The sequence below is a fragment of the Neolamprologus multifasciatus genome, chromosome 18 (assembly GCF_963576455.1).
Source record: "Neolamprologus multifasciatus chromosome 18, fNeoMul1.2, whole genome shotgun sequence".
In the NCBI taxonomy this organism is placed as follows: Eukaryota; Metazoa; Chordata; class Actinopteri; order Cichliformes; family Cichlidae; genus Neolamprologus; species Neolamprologus multifasciatus.
The window spans coordinates 10,040,814-10,065,473 of NC_140456.1; the positions used below are offsets into that span (position 1 = coordinate 10,040,814).

The 24,660-nt window shown below is 39.0% G+C and overlaps 1 protein-coding gene across 1 annotated transcript in view; it reads left to right on the forward strand.

Annotated features, from left to right (window-relative positions):
* Window positions 1-24,660, forward strand: part of glis1a (GLIS family zinc finger 1a) — a 62,009-nt gene continuing 37,349 nt past the window's right edge. Inside the window, exon 1 of the mRNA XM_085140517.1 lies at window positions 1-683. The gene's annotated coding sequence lies outside the window, so the exon portion shown is untranslated. The remainder of the gene's footprint in view (window positions 684-24,660) is intronic.

A 24,660-nucleotide genomic window follows, 5' to 3' on the forward strand; every position in this document is an offset into this window, starting at 1 on the left:
ATCGGAAGGTTGGTGGTTTGATCCTTGGTTCCTCTAGTCTGCATGTCAAGCCCAAGTTGCTCTCCGATGCATCCATCGGAGTATGAATGTGTGTGAATGTAGTTAGAAAGCATTAAGTACAGAGAAAGTGCTTGTGTGATTGGGTGAATGTGGCATGTTATATAGAGCGCTTTGAGTACTCTGGGAGAGTAGAAAAGCGCTATATAAGAATCAGTCCTTCCATAGCTTCCATACATACTGGCTGCAAGGATAACATAAAATGAAAGGACTTCAACATTTCTCTGTTTTATTAATATTTTGCCTCTAACTCAGATTGGGGGCCAATCATATTTAGACTCATCACATACCCCCCATCTGGACACGCCCCTGGTCTAAGTCGTTTTTTTAAACCTTTTTTTTTTTTTTACTTCGTTACTCACTGTTAAAACACTACAGACTCAACGAGCGCTTCATATGCAGCATTATGAAAGAGCTTTAAAAGCAGTAACAGATGCTTACAGATGAACGGGCTTTGGAGTTAGCTCACGTCGAGGGGAGAGAGTTTGTGCGTGCGCGCGCGGGCAGCTAAGCAGCTGCAGCTCTTGAGCCGACAGCTCTGCAGTGACAGTGGGAAGTACAATCCGCGTGCAGTCAGCGCCAGGCAAAGACCTACTGACAACAAGCTGATGAGGGGACACCACACGGTAAGAACAGCTGGCCTGATGTGACTTTACTGCACTTTTATGAAGTTTTTTGTCACGAATTATTTCGCTGTCATGGAGTTTAACGCGTTAGCACGTTTGAAACAATATGATGTGTTTTCTCCTAACGAAGCCCCCACCACCCAAAAAAACCCAAAAAACAAACAAACAGAAAACTAAGAGTTTCTGTAAATGGACTCCAGCTGATGTATGATGGATGCAAATGTACAGTGACCTGTCAGGAGTTTTATGATAAGTGAGGAAAATCATCGCTGGGTGGAAGAAAATAGTTTCACGCTGTCCTCAAGAAATGTTATTATCAGGTCTAATCTTACCTCCGTATCTTGGATTACACAAGAACTTATTCTGATTGTGCAACAAGCATTTGAGGAAGGCAATTAAGAACTATACACTATAGTGAGCTCATGCCCGAATGGTTCCCTGTGATAGTTTCCCTCCTGTTACTTATGGGACTTTTCCTTTCCACTCCTCTGCAGTCTGCTGATTTATGTAATGTAGCTGGAATGAAAAGTGCTGCGCAGGGGGTGGAAATCTGGCTTACTGAGAGGCAAACAGATGAGGAGGCTTGTTTTAATCATTAGTCTTATGGTGTCACTGACATGCAGCTTGTGCTGGGAATTGATGGTTTTGAGATGTACATTGAAATGGGGAATCACTGATAATTTATTAACTTAATTTAATGTTATATATGTGACTCTTAAAGGAGCAATAAACAAGATTTTTGGCTTTTTCAGAAAGCACTAAGTTACTTTAATATGCTTTTGGGAGGTTGATCAGGTTGTTGGTCAACACCGATGACTCACAGATTATTTCACCAGATGCTCAGATTGTTTGTTCAAGTTCTCACATGGACCATGGTGCTACGAGCGGGAAATCAGCAGCAAGCCAAGGTTTGTTTCTACCTAAAGTATTTGTTTGGCCTGACAGTTGTGCTGTATGTTCGCCTCAATTTCTCACCGTGGAGAGAAAATAACAATAACATTTCAGTTTTAGTGGATTGTTTTACTATTGCCGCAATCAAAATGTAAACGGCAGATTCAAAATGTGTCATTGGGTTACAGGGCTGGACTGGGACAAAAAATCGGCTCGGGCATTTTGACTAGAGACCGGCCCACCAGGTATTATAGGAAAAACCATAAAGCCTTTGAATGAAAACAAACGCTGTTGTCACAGTGATGTACACTGTCTTGTTGGTATATATGTATCAATCTAATAAACTTAAACCTACACCATCCTAAACAGTACTAAACAGTACCCGAAAGTAGACTGCTTGGTCGAGTTAACCTCCTAAACTATCTAGAACACATGGTGAAAACCTGAAATTAAGACAGAGGAGACTAGAGGTGAGACATGATCATTACTGATTACTGATGACAGATTTAGATATATTTTCATAAACCATTCATTTGCCACATCAAGAAACAGCATGGCAGGGCAAAATATTTTTTCTAACATGGCAACCTTTAAAAAGTGAAAGGAGATAGAAAGAAAGGTGAGAAAGAATAAAACTTTCCCCTGCACAGTTACCAGCTGTCAGCTACATAAAAAAAGGATCCTGGTGTTATTTGTCTCTCAGAAATAGTTCATAACTTCCCTTCAACTCATTCATGTCACCTAAAAGGTAAACCTGTTTCTCCATCAGCTGTTCAGCTCTGATGATTCAGTAAGAACATCTCCTGGTTTCATCTTCATGTTTCCCTCTCACCAGATAACCAAACCGATATCATGACCAGCAGGTTTACAGCTGTGGCTCCAGCAAACATCAGCTGATACTAGAAATTAATATTAAATAAATTCTAACAACAGCTGATCAAGCTTAAAAGTGCTGCTGTTGTTTAGTGCGACATTTGACATCCATTTCTGGTGCAAAGTCGGCGATAAACAAGAGAGAAAAGCCGATCAGCTGATTATTGATCAGTTTCATTATTGAAGTAGAAACAGGAGAGGGAGGGGGAGAGAATGAGAGAAGAAGAGGCAGCTGTGCAGCAAAGACACAGAATAACTCCAGCTTTGTGTCTTTTTCATTGTAGCTGAAGTCCGGGACAAACTGCGTTCCTTTTCACCTCAACACGAAACGCTCAATATTTTCTCTGAATACCAGACGATTCCGTTTTTTACGGGACGGTTGGAAACTCTAATAACTAACCTTATAAATAAAATAAGATAAAACAAGTTCAACATCAATAACATCATAGCACCCGCCCAGCTGTATATAAAATCCGTCATGCTAGCTAGTACGCAGTACGAGTTATTGTAACTGACTGTAAAAAGTCAGCATAACGAAAATAAACTACACCTAAACTTGGTTTGTATCTGACCCAGATAGACTGCAGGTCATAACTTCTTACCTGAAGTTCAGTTCACCGCCTCGGGTCTCTGCTCCTCCTGCCTTTCCGTCATCCACCCGCCAGCGTGTTGCATCTGCTGGCCTCCACCACTTGCTAATGTTACCAAATCTGTAGAAGCTCCGCAATAGCCACCACCAAACAACTGAGTTATTTTTACACATCTCCCTTCATCTGGCCAATCCACCACCTTTCAGTGTTTATACCGTTACGGAAAAAAACGAAAAATCCCCATCGGCCCACCGGGCAAATGCCCGATATGCCCGATGGCCAGTCCAGCTATGTTGGGTTACAACATGGCTGTAACCCAGTTCCTGAGAAGCCCCCTCTGATCCCCAGTATATATTGAAATGTTATCACTTCCCTTAGGAACTGAGAGACCAACAAGCTTTGTAGTTGGAAAAATATGTTTGTTAATGAATTGTTTAGCGGCATCATTAATTACCTCTGCTGAATGGGTTATGGTATTGGTTCGGTTCGTTTTTCCGTTTGTTAGGGAGATTACTTATTTGCAGATTTTTGATGTTTAATAATGCAGCAAGGTTTGTTTTTTTAAAAAGAATACAGTTCCCTCTTAAATATATTACTTGAGTTCTTTTCTTTGCTCACTGTCTTTTTTAGTGATAATATCTGACTTCATGCTGCTGTTTTAAATGTTAGACCTAAAGCAGAGATTAATGCACTGGAAAAACAACTTTTTAATTACAACACATCATTATTTTCAGAAGTCTTGGGCAATTCTTCATGTCATGTCATTAATGCTGACATGACATGAAGAAAAAGGCTCCCCAAAGCAAAAATGCGTCTTTGACATCCTTATTGTTCTCAGCCAGTTTCGAAAGTTCATCACCGACAGATTTTCCAACAAGGGATGCACCGATCTAGCCTTTGGATTAAGATCCGATGTTGATCTACTCTTGTTCCTTAGCCTTTATTTATATAAAGGTGTGTGGATTTCCAGGCGAGCTCACATTAGTCCCATCTTAACTCAAAACACTAAGTCTTGTGTTAGTGACAATCTGTTCTACAACACAAGAATAGACTTAGCGGATTCCTTGCCTTAAAACAGGACCTGTTTAATTACGTCCTGTGTTTTACTCCTTCACTCGTTCCACACCACTGCTACAACATGGTAGAAACTAGCAGCTAGTTTGGTGCTATTTCACACTTAGCAACAGCTTTTATTTGTATGTTTGCAGCACTTTGGGATTTAACCTCAAGCTGTTAAGTCAGCTAAGTAAGGTCAAGTGAATTGACACAACTGAAAAGTTCCACTGACAAATCTTTCCTTGTTAGTTTTACTCTCTTGCTAACTTTCACTATTGCTATGTTTGGTTTGACGCTTTAGAGAAGCTTTTATTGCATTTATGGTTACATAGTGTGTCTTACTGAACCCTCAGTCAAGCTGTCAGTATCGTATCGGAACTGGAAAAAGTTGCATTCATGCATGTTTGTTTACTTGTTTATCTGACGTTTCGTTTATCTAATGTGCTGCTGTTGATTTCTGAGCCAAGCTAATATTCAGAATGCGTCCTCTTTTGTCTTTTTAAGATGCAACATTTTAATACAAACAGTACTACAGTACATTAAAAGCATTAAAAGCAGGAACTGGAAAAATGGCAATCGCTAAAAAACATAGATAATTGAAAACCAATCTAGGAGAGTCTTGCCAAAATTGTGCAAAGCTGCCTTTAGCGCTGGCTTTTCATGTGGCATTTTCCCCAAATGATCTTGAAAATCTCCTCAAAACTGTAAACACAAATAAATTCTTGAAATAAGTTTGTTGTAATGCAGTCAGTTACTGCTCCTCTTTTGATCATCTAATATTCCACCCGCTGATTCAAATTTGTCTAAAATCTGATCAGATTTTGGCTGGGGAAAAAAAAGGCTAATGCTATTCCCTCTGGTGGCCATTAGAGGTCTTTTAAAGTCATACGCTTTGTTTCGAAAGACCTCTTAATACTTGTGTTTACATTCGTAGGGAAGGATGACCTAATGTATTAAATTAAGAGTTCAAAGCGGCAGCGAACCCTGAGTCATATGGGATGAATTAGTGTTAGGCAAGAATTTAATTTGCTTTTTCATACATAAATATTTGTTTCCACGTCTTTGAAAAAACAGCCTGGAGTCTGAATTTGTCACATCCGATCTCATGCTAGTTCGAGCTGTTGTTTTATGACAGAGCATGTTGATGAAATGGGTCGTCACTTGTTTTTCTCAGCTGCCCAACCCCTGCATACCTTTCCTGGACATTAACAGTTATTGCCCTAAAAGCACAGAGTAATTTTGGTTTCGTTCAGAAATATTATTCCTGGCCAGAGGTGCGTTCTCTTTTGCAACACCCAAGGGTGACACAGCTGGGTAATACAACTGGCTTCAAGTATCAGAGGTAACTGTTTCAACATTGTTTCTGGTGTTTATTAACTGCGGGCTAATGTCTTTTTAAATCATGTTTACTTGGGAAATTATTTCAACTCCCAGAACTTTTCTTTTTTGCGCAGTCCAGTGAATTAGTGGGATTATAGGAGTTCCAGTTAATACAAGGAGGGTACTTTATCTCTAAATGACAATTATAAATCCCAGATTCATGCTCAAGGTTATTTTCACAGCACATGAAAACAGATTTATTAAAGAAATGTGTGCGGGAGTGTATGAATGTATCTATAGTGTCTCTGGTTTAGAAATAAATCCAGATTGTGTTGCAGGGAAAGGCTCCTCCTTGGGCTTTGTTGATTTTGTGTTGGACTTGATTGAAACTTGGATACCTTAAATATTTAAATGCATTAAATGTCAATGTTTGAACAAGAGATAAAGCAACAGTGAATGATCTCAAACGATGCCTTAATCACTTTCAACACTATACTGGATTGTGTATTAAAGCTTTTTTTTTTTTTATTCATTTGGTTCCCAGTATTTAAATATGGTTTATTATAAAGCAAATAGTGTAAATGTAGTGGAGTACAAGAGATACTGATACAGGTACAACCCTTTCCCCCTCCGCAGCTGGTAAGCTGTAAAGCAGGGTTTTTGCTTTCCATATCTATGAGTTTGCTGTGGTCTATATAGTCTGCTGGGGTCCCAGTCATGTAAATTTTGGAGTTTGAAGATAGTTGGAGTTGGTGGGTTGGTGGTCCACGCAGAATGTACATCACAGTGCACCAACTATGGATGCACCCAGGCAGCAAACTTCAAGTGGACTTCAAAGACTGATGCGCCATCAAGTCTCCAGCTGTCCATGTCCACAACAGAGTATAATCTAGGCTTCACATATTACTAAAGTTAAAAGGTGGCGATAATGCACCCAGTAGCTTTTTAAGCTACCATTTAAAAACACAAGTAGAGTAAGAAATTATTACTAACTATATTTCCATGGCCTAAGCAAAGACGGCCAGACTTCCTGCTTCTCAGCTACCTCTTCCAGCTTTGGTGGAACACCCCACTATTGGCTGGGTCTTTCCCGGGGCATCCTTGCAAGATGTTTGAACCACTTCTGCTGGCTTCTTTCGATGTGGAACTGTAGCAGTTCTACTTGGAGCCCCTCGGGTGGTAGAACTCCTAACCCTGTCTCTAAGAGAAAGGCCAGCCACTCTTTCATTTCTACCAATTGTATATGCAATCTCATTTTTTCGGTCACTACCCAAAGCTTGTGACCATAGGTGACGGTAAGGACATAGATGGACCCCGCTTATGGGTCTCAGTCATAGGGAACTTCTGTAGTGCCATAAAATTTCAAGGTATTATGTTGAGATAAGCCAAAATTTCAAAGTGGCTTTGCTAGCCAGCACCATTTTTTTTCTCTTTTCAGTGGTGGAAATAAGCTTCTATCGGCGTCGAACCAGTAAAAAGTTGAGGAGAAACGTCATCAAAAAGTCCTGCCAGGAAAAGCTAGCATGTCCCAATCTGAGAGCAGACTTAGTTAAGGTGCTCTATTGGATTGTGGAGGCATTTTTAGTACAATGATCTTTGTGACATCATGCATTATCCTAATGTAAACAGTCAACAGAAGATGGGTTCGTTAAAAGGATTGGACGTGGTCAGCAGCAATAATCAGGTAGGCTGCGGTAGGGCTGGGCGATATGGTCCAAAATTCATATCTCGATATTTTTTTTAAGCCATAAAGTAAGAACAGAAAGAGAGTTCTTAGTCAAAGCTGTGTCCCAGATCTCACATAGGCACTTTTATTAACATACAGCGTAGATGTACATGAAAAATTACTCAGAAATAAATTATCAGCATTTATTAAATAATAATGCTCTTTAAATAAAAGAAAACAATGTTGTTTTTGTGCATAACAAAGAGCTCACAATTGTGCCGTCAAAATGTAAAGTAAAAGACGCTGAGCATAATAACAAAGACAGACAGATTTCACAGCTGCTCTGTTCCCAAGTTCCACTGTGTGACTGACAGCCTGGAGTTTGAAATCCGCTTCGTAACAGGAGCCATTTATGGTCCTTATACACACACAATACGGTAATATTATGTTGAAGCACAGTACGTATCACTCCGCGAGGCTCCTTACTACGGTAGCCGTAATGCTCCAACAATCCATCAAGCGGTGCGGCTTCGTAGCTTACCAAAGTCGTACTAAAACATTTTTTTGACAGATTTCTGAGCGCCGTGTACCACATGAAATCGGTTTGCGGTCAGTAAGCACAACCAGAATTTATACATAAGGCAACATTCTCAACAGAATACATTATTCTGCTGCTCATCTGACACTCCAAATAATAGTAATAATAATTAGTGCTGTCAGCATTAATCTTGTTAAAATGACGTTAACGCCATAACTGCATTAACGCGGCAAATCTCCGTTAACAAGTTACTGCAGAACGCCCCGTGCGTGGGGCTGCACTAATGAGCTAACCGCACTAAGATAACGCTGACCACACTAAAATGGCAATCTCCAAATGTTTTCTTTTTACCGACCAGCTCCTCTTTGATAGCTGCCGTGTCCATCTTGTCGTTGCCTGCAGGTGAAGCGATGGGGGAGGGGGAGTTGTGTTCAGTGAAGGAGAGAGGCGAGGCAGAGCGACGTTGTGTAAAGACAAAAGCGGACGAAAAAGAGGCAAACTTGCGGCTCCACAAGTATAATTATAACGTAACATAGACTATATCAATATAAATGATATTGTCACATCTGATATCTCGTATAAAAATATATCGATATATTTAAAACTCGATATATCACCCAGCCTTAAGCTGCGGTGTTTAAACGATGCTCAGCTGGTACTAAGGGCCCCCCAGAAAATACCCCCCACATCATTATACCCTCGCCACCAACCTGCACTATTGCTACAAGGTGGAATAGATCCATGCGTTCATGTTGTTGGGACCTAATTCTGACCCTACCATCTGAATTTTGTCTCAGAAATTGAGACTTATCAGATGAGGGAATGTTTTTTAGTCTTTTGTTGTCCAGTTTTGCTCTGGTGTGGTCTTCTGCTGCTGCAGCTTATTTGCAGGTTTGACATGTTGTGTATTCAGAGGTGATCTTTTGCATACCTTGGTTGTAAAGAGTTTATTTGAGTTACTGTTGCGTTTCTAACAACCTGAAAGAGTGTGCCTATTCTCCTCTGACATCAACAAAGCATTCTCACTCAGAACTGCTGCTCACTGGATATTTTTTTCTTTTTTGGACCCTTCTTTGTAAAACCTAGAGCTGACTATGTGGGAAAATCCCAGAAGACCAGCAGTTTCTGAAACGCACAGACCAACCTGTCTGCCACCAACAATCCTGTCATGTTCAAACTCACTGAAATCACACTTCTTCCTCGGTTTGATGCCCGGTTTGAACTTCAGGAGTTTGTCTTGAGCATGTGTTCATGCCTAAATGCATTGAGCTGCTTAATTGTCTGATTAGAATGAATTATGAATAGAATCAATGAGGAATTAAATTGGCATACCTAGCACAGTGACTGGGTAGTGCCTTTTTAACTCCTTCTAGCTCTGCTTTTGGTCGTCACCAACTTTGAGGGAAATGTCTGGCCTTTGGTCTGCTTAATGGTCCACTGTGTTCAGATCTAATCTACATCTGCCTCTCTTTTGGTCCTTAGCAGGTGGTGTTTAGTGTATTTTTAGGGCTTCATGCTGAATAAAAAGCCATGCGTGGTGGTCAAAGTAAACCAAAATAATACATCCGTAGGCCGTAAAACCAAAACAATGATTGATCTAACTGATCAAAGCTGTTGGGTAAAGGCAGAACTGGCAGTAATCTTCTGTGGGAGACCTCCTCCACTTTTACATATGAAAAAAATATCAGCAAGTGCAGTTTAGGGTATATTAAGAACATGTCCCATATTTTAAAGCTCTGTTGTCTTTTGTTACAGTACAGTTTTGAAGATGAACACACATTCATAAAGGATAACAGAATAAAGCTAATTGGTTTATTTCCCATGGGGTCTTCAGCAGGAGGTTGGAGCAGAAGCAGCAAGAGAGCAGAGCAGAAAGTGATTAAATCAATGCAGCAGCAATAAACAATGTGCCAGCAAACAGATTGGTAAATAACTCGGCAACAAAGAGGAACTGTCCTTGAAAAATGACAAAATTATTATGTTAAATTAAAAGTATACTTCTTACAGAGCATGTAGCCACTGCCAGTAGCAACATCATGTGCTGTTTTTTGCATTAATTTGTGTTGGGACGTGTGCACTAAAGAGAGTAACAGACTCAATGCAGAGGGAGTTGTTGCAATAAAGTTCAAATATTATTACTGGGAACCTCCTAAGACTAACATACAAGCATAACAAATATAGCAGTTAAATTAAAGAGATCTGTCAAAATTAATGATGGCTTGAAGAATCTGCAGAGCGACATATGCAGCTTTCATCTACTCCCAGAAGAAAATCAATTTACATTTCTGTGTTTATTTTTTATTTTTATTTTTTTAAAGAAAGAAAAAAGGAGTGTTTCAAAGGTGGCGTAGGGTCTGCTGGAACTGCAGGGAGAAATGTTGAAGTAAAACATGAGTTGTTTTGAAATGAATACTCAGAGTAAAGTTAAGATTGTGTCCTGGAACTTGTTAAAAGCATTACTTTAATGAGTATTTTGATGTGCTTTTTTTTTTCTCCCCCCTTTGCGTGACTGTGCCATATTCACTCCTCAGCATCCAAGTGCAAGAGAGTGAATAAGGTAGAGAGATATGACTCAAACTTTCAGTCCTTTGGGGAAAGTTGTTGTTGTTCTAACAGTGTACTCAGTAATATGTTCACTTCCATATGTGGAAGTAGACGCATGCATTTCTTTCTTTCTTTGATGCAACTGAGAAAGTTCTATTTTCTCCACATATTGTAATTACTGTGTGAAGCTTCCACTCTAAGGCTTAAGACCATCACCTCTATGTTAAGTCTGATAAAGGTAGAAGGTCATTAAACCCTAACCTCCACAGTGAGGCTGTGTATAGTTTCAAATGGTTTCGCACACATGGACCTTACCGACATCTAATCAAAGTTGCTCGTTTCCAGCCATTTTCTGTAACTTTCTGAAGCTGATAATCACGCATGATATCGTCGTGTTGGTGTTGTTCCCAGATCATCATACTAAATGTTGTTCCAGGATCAACATTGCAAGTGACCAATCAGAATGTTGTGACGTCATACTTTTGCGACTTTGGAAAAAAACGGCGTACAACAAAAAACTGTACTTAAACTGCGAGAAACCGCCTTTGTCCGCCAATCAACGGACCCTAACCCTAACCCTTTAATAAACGGTAAACAGAACTGATATTGTCCTTGCAACATTGGAATTTCATAAATGCACGAATGGCTTGGCGCGCAAAAGAATAACGTCACAACAATGTGATTGGTCACTTGCAATGTTGAACCTGGAACAACATTTTCATGATGATCTGGGAACAACACCAACACGATGATATCAGATCATCTGATAAGCACGCTGGGATTAGCAAGCTGTGCGGAGCTGAGAAATAAACCCGGCTTCTCTCTCAGCTCTCTTTCAGATCTTACGCAATTATTTCTGTCATTTTCAATGCGAACAATCAAGTGCAACACTATGATTCTCTTCCAGAAAATTCACCATTATCTCTGGATGTCTCCATCGTGGCTTTCTTCATTTTATGATTGCTGGCTTTTCATTCTGTCGTAGTGTTGCCATTTTAAACAGCTGTAAACACTTCTGACTTCCTTCCTTTTATTGATTGTGTATGTTTTCCTAGCTCACACTACAATTTATTGCTCATTATTCCTACAACTTCTGTATTCACTTTCTTTGTTTTTGACACACACACACACACACACACACACACACACACACAAACACACAGAAGCATGTACTGGGCAAAAGCATCTGGTGTCAAGAGTATATTTAAAATATAATTTTGATAGCACACTTTAGATAAAATAGCCATGCAGAATTACAGTGAAATGTAACTTGAACTGTAATTCAGTGGAGAGGTGGGTGATACAGCTTCAAAATTATATCACAATATTTTAAGGTAATTTGAGGGAATTATATGTATGATGATATAGGGGGGAAAAAACTCAACTTTCTATCAAAGGTTACATCTTGCAGGCAACAGCATTTGTGCTGTTGGCTACTGTCACTGATATCAGATTAAAGGGTAAATGGACTCAATCTTACATACTGCTGTTCTACTCTCCCAGAGCACTCTAAGCACCTCATACACACAAGCACTTTTTAATGCTTAAGTGCTTTCTATCTAACATTCACACACATTTATAGTCCAATGGGTGCATTGGAGAGTGGTGGGGGATCGAACCACCAACCTTCCGATCAGTACAACAACTTATTTCAGAGAATGGATGAACTGAGGGGCTGTGCCAACATCCAATAAAATACAAAAATCAAGGATCATTTTGAACTGTGAAGTTGGAAATGAGAATAATAAGTCCCATTTTAATGTTCACGTACTTTGCTGCTTTTAAAAAAATATCAACTACATGGCAGCACAGGGAACGTTTTACATGTTAATGGAAAGTTGGTCAGATTCCTACAGTAAAGAAAAATAAATCTCAGGAACGCCTTCAGTTGATACATGAGGTGCTGAATGACTGATTGCATTGAGTTAACAATATAACAAGCTTGTGGTGAAACTTGTCCCAAGGCAGAAAAAATACAACATTTGAAATTGTTCTTCACATTCCAACATTTCCAAAGATACAAAATTTGTCGGGCTAAAACTTTGTGAAAAACATGTTGAATATTTCCACTTGATGACAGGATTAAAAAAACGAAAAAAACAACAACCCAAAAAACAGAAAATTAGGTGTGGATCAAGTGGGATAGCTCATGCAAAAATATAAATCATATGAGACAAATGTGGCACCCCAAAAAACCTCTGTGTAATTATCATATCAGTGCAATGAACAGCTGGAACACGCTGACACTGTCAGTCACTGATGAATTGGCTGATTTTACCAACGTTAAAGCCACTGAAAGGGAAACTAAAGTGTTCAAGGACAAGAAGATGCCAGTGAAACTGAGGCTGTCCTAAACACGACCGCATAACTTTGTCAGACTGTTTATTCAGCTAACTGTAATAGATTACATTATTAACAATATAGTCAATGTAACAAGATTTATATAAAAACAAACTTTAAATTCCCGGCTTTGTAGTGTTGGATGTGCAGATTCTTCACTCGCTAATTCTCCCATGACATCATGTGGAGGAGCCCTGCATGAAGGGCTGGAAAGTGTTGCTTGATGCTGCCCTGACTGATCTACTGGCTGAAATACTGATGGTTCACCAAACATCGGCTACAATAAACCACTAGATGTAAAACATAATCTGTTTTCACAGGGTTGCTCAGACCAAATACCACCCAAAATTTGTTTGGAAAGACACACTGGAGTCAGTCAGTACCCACCATACCAGGAATAAGTCCATTGCAGAAGAGTTTTAACAGACGCCTCGTGAAGCTGCTCATATTTCAAGGCGCTGGCAGGCCAGGAGTCCAAGTTTGGTCCATAGGCGCTGCTGCTGCTGGCCCTGCTCTATCTGGTCCATGAGCGCTGCTCACAACAACTTGTGGTTTAGACTGAGCCGCTGTCATTTCACTGGAATTTCCTGCCATCTGCACTAAAACAAAGTTTCTCACAGATCCACACCTGCTTGTAAAGGTTTAGGTTTGCCAAGAGGGGAGGCCGGAGCGGCATAGGTGAGCGGTGATGGAGGGAAAGGCAGAGACCCACAGATTTTTTATGGTTTGAGTTTAAAAGCGAAGGAAGAAAAATGAAATGTGAATTGGTGTCGCAGATGCTGAGAGCTGAAATGGCATATCTCAACACTTGCCTAAGAAAAAAATTACAGATTGCTTTAAGGTCTTACGTCAAACAGGAATTGCATGATAATATAATGCTGTGTTCATGTCATTAGGAAACTCTGGATTGTTGGCTGCCAGTCCACTTGTGCTGCTGATTCTCACTCATCACTGCAGATTTCTGCTGTCTTTTCACATTCTCGCGTTGCACTTGGATTTGTTTTGGTCACAGAGGAGACCCATAATAAATTGCTATTAATAGCTACTGTGTGTGAGTGTAATTTGAACCCAGTGTAATAACTTTGAGGTTTTTTTTATTGCAGAGTTGCAAGTATAAAGTATTAGTGTTTGCTTACTTCTGCCGATACTTCCATATGTTGTGCGCCAAGTCGGATATATCGCAGCTTTAAGGAAAATCACTTAATTATGTCTTGCTTGTTGACATGAGTGCAATTCACAAGTGGGGAAAATGGACTTTGCCGCAAGAAGCATTGCTATAGTCTTTTCAAAACCAAAAAACATAGGCTGTACATAAAAGTCATTATGAAAGTGCTTATAACTTAAAATATTTTTGATGGGAAGCAGCGGGTGACTCCTCTGGCAGCCAAATGTTTGCATTAAAGTCTATGGGAAAATGACCCCTAGGCTCTCTGCTTTGATCACCTAAGTATTCACTTTCCTATTGAGTTTATGGTTTCAGTTGCTGTTTCAAGTCTTATTGAATTGAAGTTCCTTTAGTAAGTTATGGACCCCATTAAGGCCTTTACACACAAGTGCAAAACTTTGTGCAAATGTTTCATGCATGGGGCGATTGTGGCTCAAGAGTTGGGAGTTTGCCTTGTAATCGGAAGGTTGCCGTTCGAGCCCCGGCTCGGACAGTCTCGGTCGTTGTGTCCTTGGGCAAGACACTTCACCTACCGCCTACTAGTGTGGGCCAGAAGGACCGATGGCGCGATATGGCAGCCTCGCTTCTGTCAGTCTGCCCCAGGGCAGCTGTGGCTACAGCTGTAGCTGCCTCCACCAGTGTGTGAATGGGTGGATGACTGGGTGTGTAAAGCTCTTTGGGGTCCCTAGGGGGGACTAGTAAAAGCGCTATACAAATACAGGCCATTTACCATTAAAAATATTTCTCTCACTCATCATTCACAGCTGTTCAAACCGACCACATAATTTTGCTGGATTATGTTTTATTTTTAAATGTGAACTAACAGATCTGACCATTCAGATCAAATAGTAAAACAATGCTATTCTACCTGAGACACGCAGCTAGACGCTGCTAGACTCTCTGAAATTATTTACCTGCTTCCTCAAATGCGTTCCCAAATCTGCCAACAAGCGCTCAATCTGCCCCACTGACATGCAGCAGTCGTGATGCAACTTCCTCTCCTGGAACCATGAAATTCTGCTTCTGTAGTCTTGATAACTGGATGAACCTATAGACGGATTCTTTTTCAGGTAAATGGGATCTTTTAATGTCTCATCTGAAATGTTGTCTTTGTTTTACAGACCTTTTATTGAATCTGTTATTTCTTTTTGTATCACTGCTTGGTTTGGTAACATGACTCTGAAGAACAAGAACTTTTTATTATTGTTTTGTTTATTCTTATTGTTGCTCTTGTTGCTAAACTAATTTCCCCTTGTTGGACAATTAAGCATTTAATTGAATTGAACACAGAATCCTTGTTTCTTCCTTTGTATTTATAAAGCTCATGTTTGATGATGAATGATTTTTTTCTGAATATAATGTTACACTAATTACAAGCTGCAAGTTTGCAGTGGAAACATTCTGAATTTCATGTCAGCTTTGCTTTTTCAACATGTTTGGTGTGTAATCTCCAGAAGGATGCAAAAGAAGGACGCTGGGTTGGGCCTACTTTGTGTTTGATAAGTTGTTGCCTTAGGAATATGTAGTTTACCTCAGTTTCACAGTCAAATCCATCCTACGCTTATGGTGTCTGGTTTTCAAAATCTAACCTGGCTCAGCTCATCGCATATTTTTATATGGACTCTGGACTTTGGTACTTTTGGACTTAAAGTTTACATTGTCAGGTAATAGCTTGACTCTAAAGCCTATATCATTGTAGTCATTTCTCACATATGAGCAAGTTTCTTACAATTATGAGCTACTCAAAACTATGATACAAATTCTTTTTTGTTCCTTTGATTACACTCAGCTTCACCTCATTACAAAACGTAATATCTGCTTTTGTTAATCTGTGAAATCACAACCAACTGAACGTACTAATAATTACAAGTGTTAAGCAAACCCTATTTATAAAAGATGGATTTAGTCAATGTAGCATCATCTGTTGCCAATTCCATCTTCTATTTGGCCAGCATCATCTTGTTTTTTGACACTAGATGATCGATGGACAGCATCTCCTCCTATAGTCTGTCGAGGACTATAATGTACAAATTGAACCTCATGTTGTATTTTAAGACTTGAAAATGGTGAACGAGGCCAGTCTCACACTGCTGGTCATTAGTGGGAATGCAGATTTAGAGCTTTTTCCGTCTTTCATACAAAGTCAACAGTGCTACATGGTGTTTTCTAAATCTGCAACAGATATTACAGTAAATTGTATAATGAAATGAGATCATGGAAAAGCTTGTCTCCACCAGTAACGGGCCACTTGGGAGTCATTTACAACACCAAAATGTACCCTCTTGTTGTTCTTGAAAACACACCAAATTCTCAATCTTTTTAATGTGTAAATAGTGTTTATTTGAAAGGTTTTACTACTTAAAACAAAATCAAAACAGAGAAGCAAAACTACAGTGACAGCACATGACAGAAAGCAGCTCTGCAATGAAAGAACAAACAACTTCAAATAAATTAGATAAACAAAGTAAATAAAATAATTTCTTGTTTGAATTTTTCTCTTCCTTTGGTTTCCCCTTTGCTGGTGCGTCCCCTACTTCTGCACAGAGGACACAGTGGAAATTGTGCTGATCTCACGTCTTCACGCCTCAAACATGCAGTTCTCTTCTCGTGTTTTAGCTTTTCTAATGTCACTTACTGCTACGTTATTATAAAAACAATTTTTTTGTTGAACTGCAGAGCAATTTTAATTACAACCATAGTTTCTGTGTAAATGTGTGTGTGTGTGTGTGTGTGTGCACGTTTTCCACACTTGAACAGTGACTGTAACCACTCATTACTAGCTCATAGAAAACTGAAATAAGTCATTTCTATGTGCAGATATGTAATTCAAAATGAAACAAAAGAACAAAATCCCTCCTGCTCATCCAGTAAAATAGACTTTAGTTTGGAGTTTCAGTAAATTGCACATTTCTAAAATCCTTATCTGGGCTATTAAATGTCTCAGTGCAGAGGAAGGATTACTGTGAATAAAGTCAACAGTAATTTAAACCCTTTATTAAGATGGCATGCATGAATTGTGACCCAAGAGCAAATCCTCATGTTCTGCAATACCAGAGTGAATCATTCACCTGCTCCCAGTGAGCTTACTGCGTCTCGAAATCAAAAGATTTTTTGGTTTCACTCACACAACTTAGCTGGACTGGGGTGTTAGGGAATTGGGAGTGTTAAATACTAATGATAAAAGTGACTGAATATATCAAAATAAGGGAGGGGATTTTACCAGTGAGTCAGATTTTCACCAGCCACAGTCATCACGTCAGAGACTCGAGGCAAACGGGGTCACAGCACACTGAGCTGAAACACTCGCAGGAAACCAGCCAAGACTTCGTTAAAGCATCTCAACTTCAGACCAGCTGCAGGTGATTATATAGTTAAGTTTGAGTTACCAGCACAGATGATGGATATTAGTTACTTAGCTTTTATGTGAAGTTCAACAAGAGCACCGTTGCAAAGTCTACAACCAGCAAGAATCACTTTAAACATGGTTTGCAGGTAACAAAAGCAGAATTATTAGAGCAGAAACACTGCATCAAAATAAGTGGAAAACAAATGTTGATATTCTCTCCCTCTGTTTCACATCATCAAAACTCAGTTTATTAAAACAATTGAAGCTACACTGGTGACCCAGTGAGGCTTTGCGATAGATTTAGCCACACAAATAAGATCAGTTTTTAGGCTCTGTATATATTTCTCTTAAAACAAACAAACAAACAAACAAACAAAACGTCCTACATCTGTAAAAACACTGGACGTCACCAGCTTGTCTGCAAACAGTTGACAATTACTTAAACTTGACAATTAAGTTAAACCAGATATGGAGATTATTTGCTTTCAGAGTAAAAATTGTGCCTTACAGTTGTATTTAACACATTTCAGAAGGTGGAACATTTACTTTGAAAGCAATCAGTCTCTGTTTTTGGTTTGTGTCCCACTTTTAACAGTTTCACTAGATTTCAGTAAGTAGTTTGCATATGCATGTCGGCGATTAGTGTCCAGCCCTGTGTGCTTGGGGCTAAACAAAGCCAGTTTTATGATTAGTTATATGTATTTTCTATTTGGAACACTGATTTGAATTGCAGGCCTATAACTATTCCAAATGATTTCATAGCACACATCTATAGTCATGCCAGGTGTGGTCAAAAAGTGTTGTTCCTGCTCCTATAAAGAGAAAATAAACATGTCTGATTTGAATTAGACTTGAATCCACTTCAAGGCCATCTTCTTGTGCAAAAGTACACCACTTCCAGTGTTTAGTGAAGTCCAAATGTGCATCATCCACAGTGTCAGAGTGTCAATATGGCGAGGCTTCAATTTGAAAATTCATTTTTGGTTAAGATAAAGGCGACAGAGACAAATGTGGTGACAAGGTGGGTAATGAGAAAGTTTTGCAGGGATCGCTTGAGGATGTTACAGAAACGAACCTCCGACACAAATTAACAGAGCATGATACTGCAAGTGTGAAAAAACAAGAAAACCAATAAAAAATCAAGATGAGGATGATTGTTAAAAAAAACAAAAAAACACTGACTATGATCGTGCTTGCTTTCCTGACCTAAAATGCTGTCTTCACAGCCTTTGGGCTCATCAACTGTAAAACAGATGGTCGTCTCTGCATCTCCTCTACTAAGTTTGATGGTAAAAATGTGCACTGTATTGCTCAACCTTGAATGAAAAAGCAACCAAATATAAGTCAACTATGATTTTTAATTTTTAGAGGCATAATCTTCTAGATGTATTATGTAATAAGAACATTAAAATAAATGCACATAAAGTTCATTTTCTACCACAACGCACAGGCTTCTTTGACGAGTCACCTGGTCAACAACCAGAGTGCTTATCCGTTGCACATGCCATCTGTCATTGTTCAGTCTGTTATTTGCAGCTCATTTCTGTATTTTATTTACATTGTTGTCAAACATCACTTGTTTTGTCTTTTTGCATGTCTGTTCTAAGCTGTTGAGCTTTCAGGGCCACTGTAACCAATCCCAGCCTTGAGGGTATATCTGTTTTAAATAACACTTACCTGGATCTTTATTTTTTGATGGATGGTCTCTGTTTTTCCTTCCAGCTGCAGAGTCTATATTTGTGGGGATGGAAGACTAATCGGGTCCTCTGTTGGGGTCTTGTATTGCAGCTTTGCATTCTTTCCTTCAGTTTCAAGCTGTGCTGCAGGCATTGGTGTTGTTACCAGAACTAGCCTTGCTTTCAGCAATGCTTACAAATATAGACATGACTGAGCGTCTTAACTGGCGTCACCACTGATTTTTGTCATGGCAGTGTTGCAGCTTCACATTGCCCTCTTTTATTGAGCTGACACGGATGCCGTAGGGATTTATACTTGCGTGGAATAAATGTATTCAGCACCTTTTTCACACAGAACTGGCTGCGAGAAGCTGACTGGCACACAGAGCGGACAGGTTCAGAAACGAGGTGCCAACTCTCAGCCATGTGGTCCTCATCAGTGGCATTGATGTCCCCAGACTGGAACTTTGGCATGGCCATACCATCCACAGGTGTTTTTGCACCTGCTTCATCTTCTAGTTATGTCTGACTTTCCATTTGAGCTCTCGGTCAACACAAAGCTCTCTAATTCCCAGTAGAATTTTTTGTGAAGTGTTCACGTGTCATTCAGTCTTTATGCTAAAATCCAAGTACAGCGTAGGCCTTCAGAAGGATATTTTCTTGACATGATGCCCATATATGGCAGAAAACCTCAGCAGTCTGTGCTTTCCCAAACCTCCAAAACACAGTTCTTGTAACATGTTTTCATGTGTGACAACACAGTGGCTAAGGTTTGGTTAGGTTTGGGAACAATTGTGGTTGTGGTTAACCTCTCAAGCTCTGGGCTATTTTCCTTTTTTTTTAAATTTCCACCTGAAAAAACACTGGCAAATTCAGTCAGCAACTGATGCAATGCTTAATACATAAAATTTCCATAATGAAGGGTTCAGACTACAGAGTATTGGCATGAAAATGATCTTACCAGAAACACATGGACTTACAAGAACTGATGTTGTACCTCTGGTGTCTTGTAATGTCACGATAAAGACACTAGTATCTATTTCAGTAATCATTTGTGCAGCCTGGTTCTTTTCTGTTCTCCAATTGTATTGAAACTTCCCACAGCACGTCTGTCACATTGACTAACTGAAGCTTAAAGCACTCTTACTCACACAACATTGGAAAATGAAAAACAGGCTGAAGAATGAACTTTGCAGGTCTTGAAAGATGGTAACTATAATTGGTTCGTGACCAGCATCCAGTCTGTCATCAATAAAAACATAAAGCGCAGTGGAACCACTAAAAATAATGACAACCAGATTTTTATTCGTATTTTTGTACATGTAGATACACTGTCACAAGATTTTGTGTTTATTGTTTCTGTAATTTCCTGATTTTTTTTTTGTAATACTCATTTATTTTGCAGTTTAGATAAACTTTTGTCACATCTCAGTCATGTCACTTACATAATTATGATCAAACGCCCCGTGAATGTTTTTCTGTGTGACTTTACTTCCGCCACATCATTTTGGAGCAGTTTTTGCCCATTCTTTCTAACGACGTTGCTTCAGTTTATTGAAGTTTGCAGGCATTTGTTTATGGCTTCACATTTGACTCTAGAATAATTTGGTATACAGAAGAGTTCATGGTGGACTCTGTGACTGCGACATCCCCGTGTCACGCAATAAACAAACCCAAATTATTGGCCCTCCACCACTGTGCAATTTCACTGAGCGGTCTGACTTTGGGGTCAATTTGCTGGGACATCCATTTCTGGGACTACTTTGTCATTGTGTTAACACACCTGAATGCTCCAGATCATCAAACTGCCAAGCTGTTAAACACATGTTCACACTTGATGATCAGTTAGTTGTTGCTGGATTATTGCGGCACTCTTAGCACAAAGATTGCTTTGCTCTTAAAGGGTTTCTCTTTTTTTGATTTTTCTTTTTTTCCCTCTTTACAAACTCGCATCTTTATGTGTACAGTCCGATTCTTTAGAAAAATCTGATACAGTTTTAGACTTTTGGCATCTTGCTTTTGTGTCCTCTTTTCTGTGCTGATATTTAGTTACTTCTGACTAAAATCCCATCAGAGTTTAGTGGGATTTTAATGTAGGACACAAGTTCCTGTGAATGTTTATCTTGACACTCCAAACAACTCACATTTGAACATTTTTAGTTACGACAGTGTTTAAGTTCATACCTCGTGATGCCCAACAGCAAATTGTGTTTAAAAGTACTTGAGACTTTTCTCAGCATTGGGTACTTGGTTCTTGGTTTTGGAAAAGGGTATCATACACCTCTAATCACAACAACGTGTCTCTGTATTCAGCCCTGCAGTGTCAGGTCAGCAGCTTCAGCTCGGGCGTCTTCCCTCAGTGAAAATAAATTTTTCTCCTGTTGAAGCTGAATCAGTTTGACAGCTTGTACAGATGGGACATTTTTAGAGTTTAGTGCAGAACAGAAGCAGAAGATTGTGCTCATATTTTTTATTCACTTTTACAAAAACTCTGTCCCCTAGCATGCAGGACTGTGATCCAAAGCACATTTATAGGAATTTATTACTGCCCTCTATGTGTCTTCTGATGGGAGTCTTGCTGAGGATGATGAGGAACAGTTGTCACTGTTAATATATATGCAAAAGGTGCCAGTTGGTCTCTTAGCGGTAGATATATCAGCACAGCTATTAAAGTAGTTTTCTTTTCTGTCTTCTGGGGTAAATCGGCAAATAAACACTGAGAACACTGAGGTTCGGTGGAGCTGCAGAACTCCTAAAAGTTTGCCTGGCTTCACCCTTTCTGTGTCAGTAATTTGGGGGGGGGGGGGGGGGGGCTAGAGCTTTTGAAAAGATGTTTGGCAGCTCCTGTGGATATTTCATTTGCAACTATTTGGCAGATTTCAAAGTAAGTACATTTCATGTTTGTGAAATCATGAGCTTACAGTAGTATATTGAAGCTTGTGTTTGCCGTTGGATCTGGATTCATGCGTTTGAGCATCAAAAAAGCAGCGTCACAATTTCTCTGCTACTGTTTACCATAAACATTTTGTGAGGTATCTGTAAATGTGCTTATTTGAGGACCCAAGAAATTCCACTAATGTGCACTAATGTATATTTAGCAGCTTGGCTCTGTTACCCATGACCCAGCATGGAACAGAACAGAGATCACTGACAACAAAACTGGCAATGATTAAGTCAGAGCACAAAAGATGGAGGTGGCTTGCAAAGTGGCTTGCAAGACTGACTGCAGCTTAATCAGTGAACCATATAGGAGCTAGGAAACTGGATGAATAAAAAGGTATTGGCTGAACCTTCAGGTGATGTGAGCTGGCAATTGAGGTTAGCTGAACTGCCTGAGGTAACTCTGTGCTTAACTGGAAAACTGAGACTGAATTATGTTAGAGCAGCAGTAATTTCCTTCTGTTGTAATTTGCCATTTAAAGTGGTCCAATATTGTAAAGTAGCAATACATTTTTAATAACATTATATTTAATATGCTTTGTTATACAGAATTCAAAAGATCAGTCAAGAATAAACCTGGAATAAAAATTTATGTCTAGATTTTTTCTGCAATTGGCTATGAGTTGACCGGCAAAAAAATCGGAGCAAGTTTATTTCAGGAAATTAACTTTTTCACTAGCTCATTAAAAGGGATTCATTAAAGTTTTGGGGGCTCATAGATTTTGAACAGTAGTAGGAAGAAACAGATGCTTCAATATATAGAAAGATCTATAGGGGAAAAAATGGGAGAATATTTACAAGGTTGCTGGTTTGTCTTTCTGGAAAATCTGACTTTAATACATGAAATCTCTGTGTGTTTGTTTGCTTGCGAATTCCTCTTACCCCATCAGGAGGTGAACATCCAACACTGGCCCCTGAAGATTTTTATCTATATTGGATGTTATGATTAATACAATCATGTTGCCTAGCAAGCACCTACAAACAGGCTAAAATCCCTGACCATTTGTAGCATTTATTCACTTTTAACACCTCATGAAACCACTAAGGATTTAATTTCAGTTTCATAACAGTAACATCTAATTTATATCCACAAAGCTTTCATTATGCATGATAAATAGTGATGTCATCGTGTTTCCGAGCAACCACCTAACATCAAACTAAAATTGGTGACCAACTGTAGCACGAGCAAGTAGTACTTATAAAAACATAAGAGGAAAGTAGGGAAGCTTATTTGAATCTTTAGTGCAGTCACTTTTATGAATATAGCAAGGTGTGAATGTGTACTGAATATAAAGCAGGAAGCTGTTAGGAAAAAAGTTTGCCTTTCCAGTTTCCTGTGGACAAATATGGGCTAATGACCTGAAAATGCAGTAAATTCGGATTTATTAGCATACCACAATCCCACAAAATTGTTTTCACAGGATTAAGGTGTTTTGAAATTGGAGGATCTGAGACAAATTATTTAGAGAAGTGTAAACTCTCAGACTGTGGCCAACTTTCTTGGTTACTGGGATACTGGTCTCTCATGTTCATTATAAAAACACAAGTGACAGTTGTGAAACTAGTTATGTAATTCAAATGCTTTCTTTAATGCATCGTCAGCCACATTTATGAGATTTTATTCTCCTGCAAACATATTGTCTTAACCTGAAATATACTGCTGCCTTGAGGATTTCTACATGTATTTTCTTTCTAATTCAGGAACTAAGATTTACACTTGTTTTAGTCTTGCATGATTTATGTGAGAAGTCTAATATAACTCAATGGGAGAGTTACAAATCAGAACTTAGGTGTACCTTGAAATGAATGATGCAAATATGTCTTAGAAATGCTACTTTGTTTTGATATTATAGCAACTTCTTCCTGTAAGCCAATATGAAAATCATCACTAATGAATACATGTACACGAAAAATATTGTAAATACTGCACATACAGCGTGTATTATTCAGAATAGTAGATAATGAATATTTACCTTTTAAACTCTTGTTTTGTTGTTTTTACTATTTGATCATTTAAAAAGGACACAAACACAAAGAGGTTTGTGTTCTCCATGTCTTTCTACTTTATTCACTAAAGCAGCAGTCCCAAACCTTTTTTGTGCCACAGACCGGTTTAATGTCAGACAATATTTTCACAGAACGGCCTTTACGGTGTCGCAGATAAATACAATAAAATAAAATGATACGACCAAGACAAAAACTATATTGTTGTGTAAACGCAACAATCAACGCAAATTCACTGTGTAATTGTGTAACTTTATTAGCAGCGTTCTCCTGAAATGCGGCAACAACACTGAGAGTAAAATCTTCCTCTTAATGCTCTCTGGTCGCTATGGTAACGCATAAATATTTCTTTCAAAATAAGACGCGCAACTACAACACGGGGAAACGGAGTTAACGATAAAATCCCTGAAAACCATAACACGAGCCTCAACTCTCGCGGCCTGGTACCAAACGGCTCACGGACCAGTACCTGTCGGTGGTCCAGGGTTGGGGACTGCTGCACCAAAACATATCAAAAGCTTGTCTTAGCTAATCCTCCTGATTGCTGCTGTTGTTTTAGCCTGAAGGCACCAAGCCATGTTTAAACATGTTGTGTTAGGAATAAACTTCCTTGTTGCCTCATTTAATCACTGCTTAAATGAGGCACTGACCAAATAGGCCATTCTTTATTTGCCATTTAGTCCCTCTTGGAATTTATGTTATTTCTGAGATTAAACAAAATTACTCAATATTTCCAAGAACTTTCAATTGTATTTTTTTAAACATTTGTATTAGTGAAGTCACCCACAAAGCTTTTAAAACAACAACATTTGGGTCATGATTTATCCTGTAATTTCATACCTTTTGTGCATAGTTAAGGCATGCAGAAAAAGAATTGCCGTTAAAGAGCTTGGGAAAATGTTGCAAACAAAGTGTTGTTAAGTTGATAAGTTACACTTATGAACATTATGCTTGTAATGTTGCTATAATTGCAATGTGTATATAACTACAGTTTGCAATATTTAAAATTTTAATGCAGTAAAAGGACA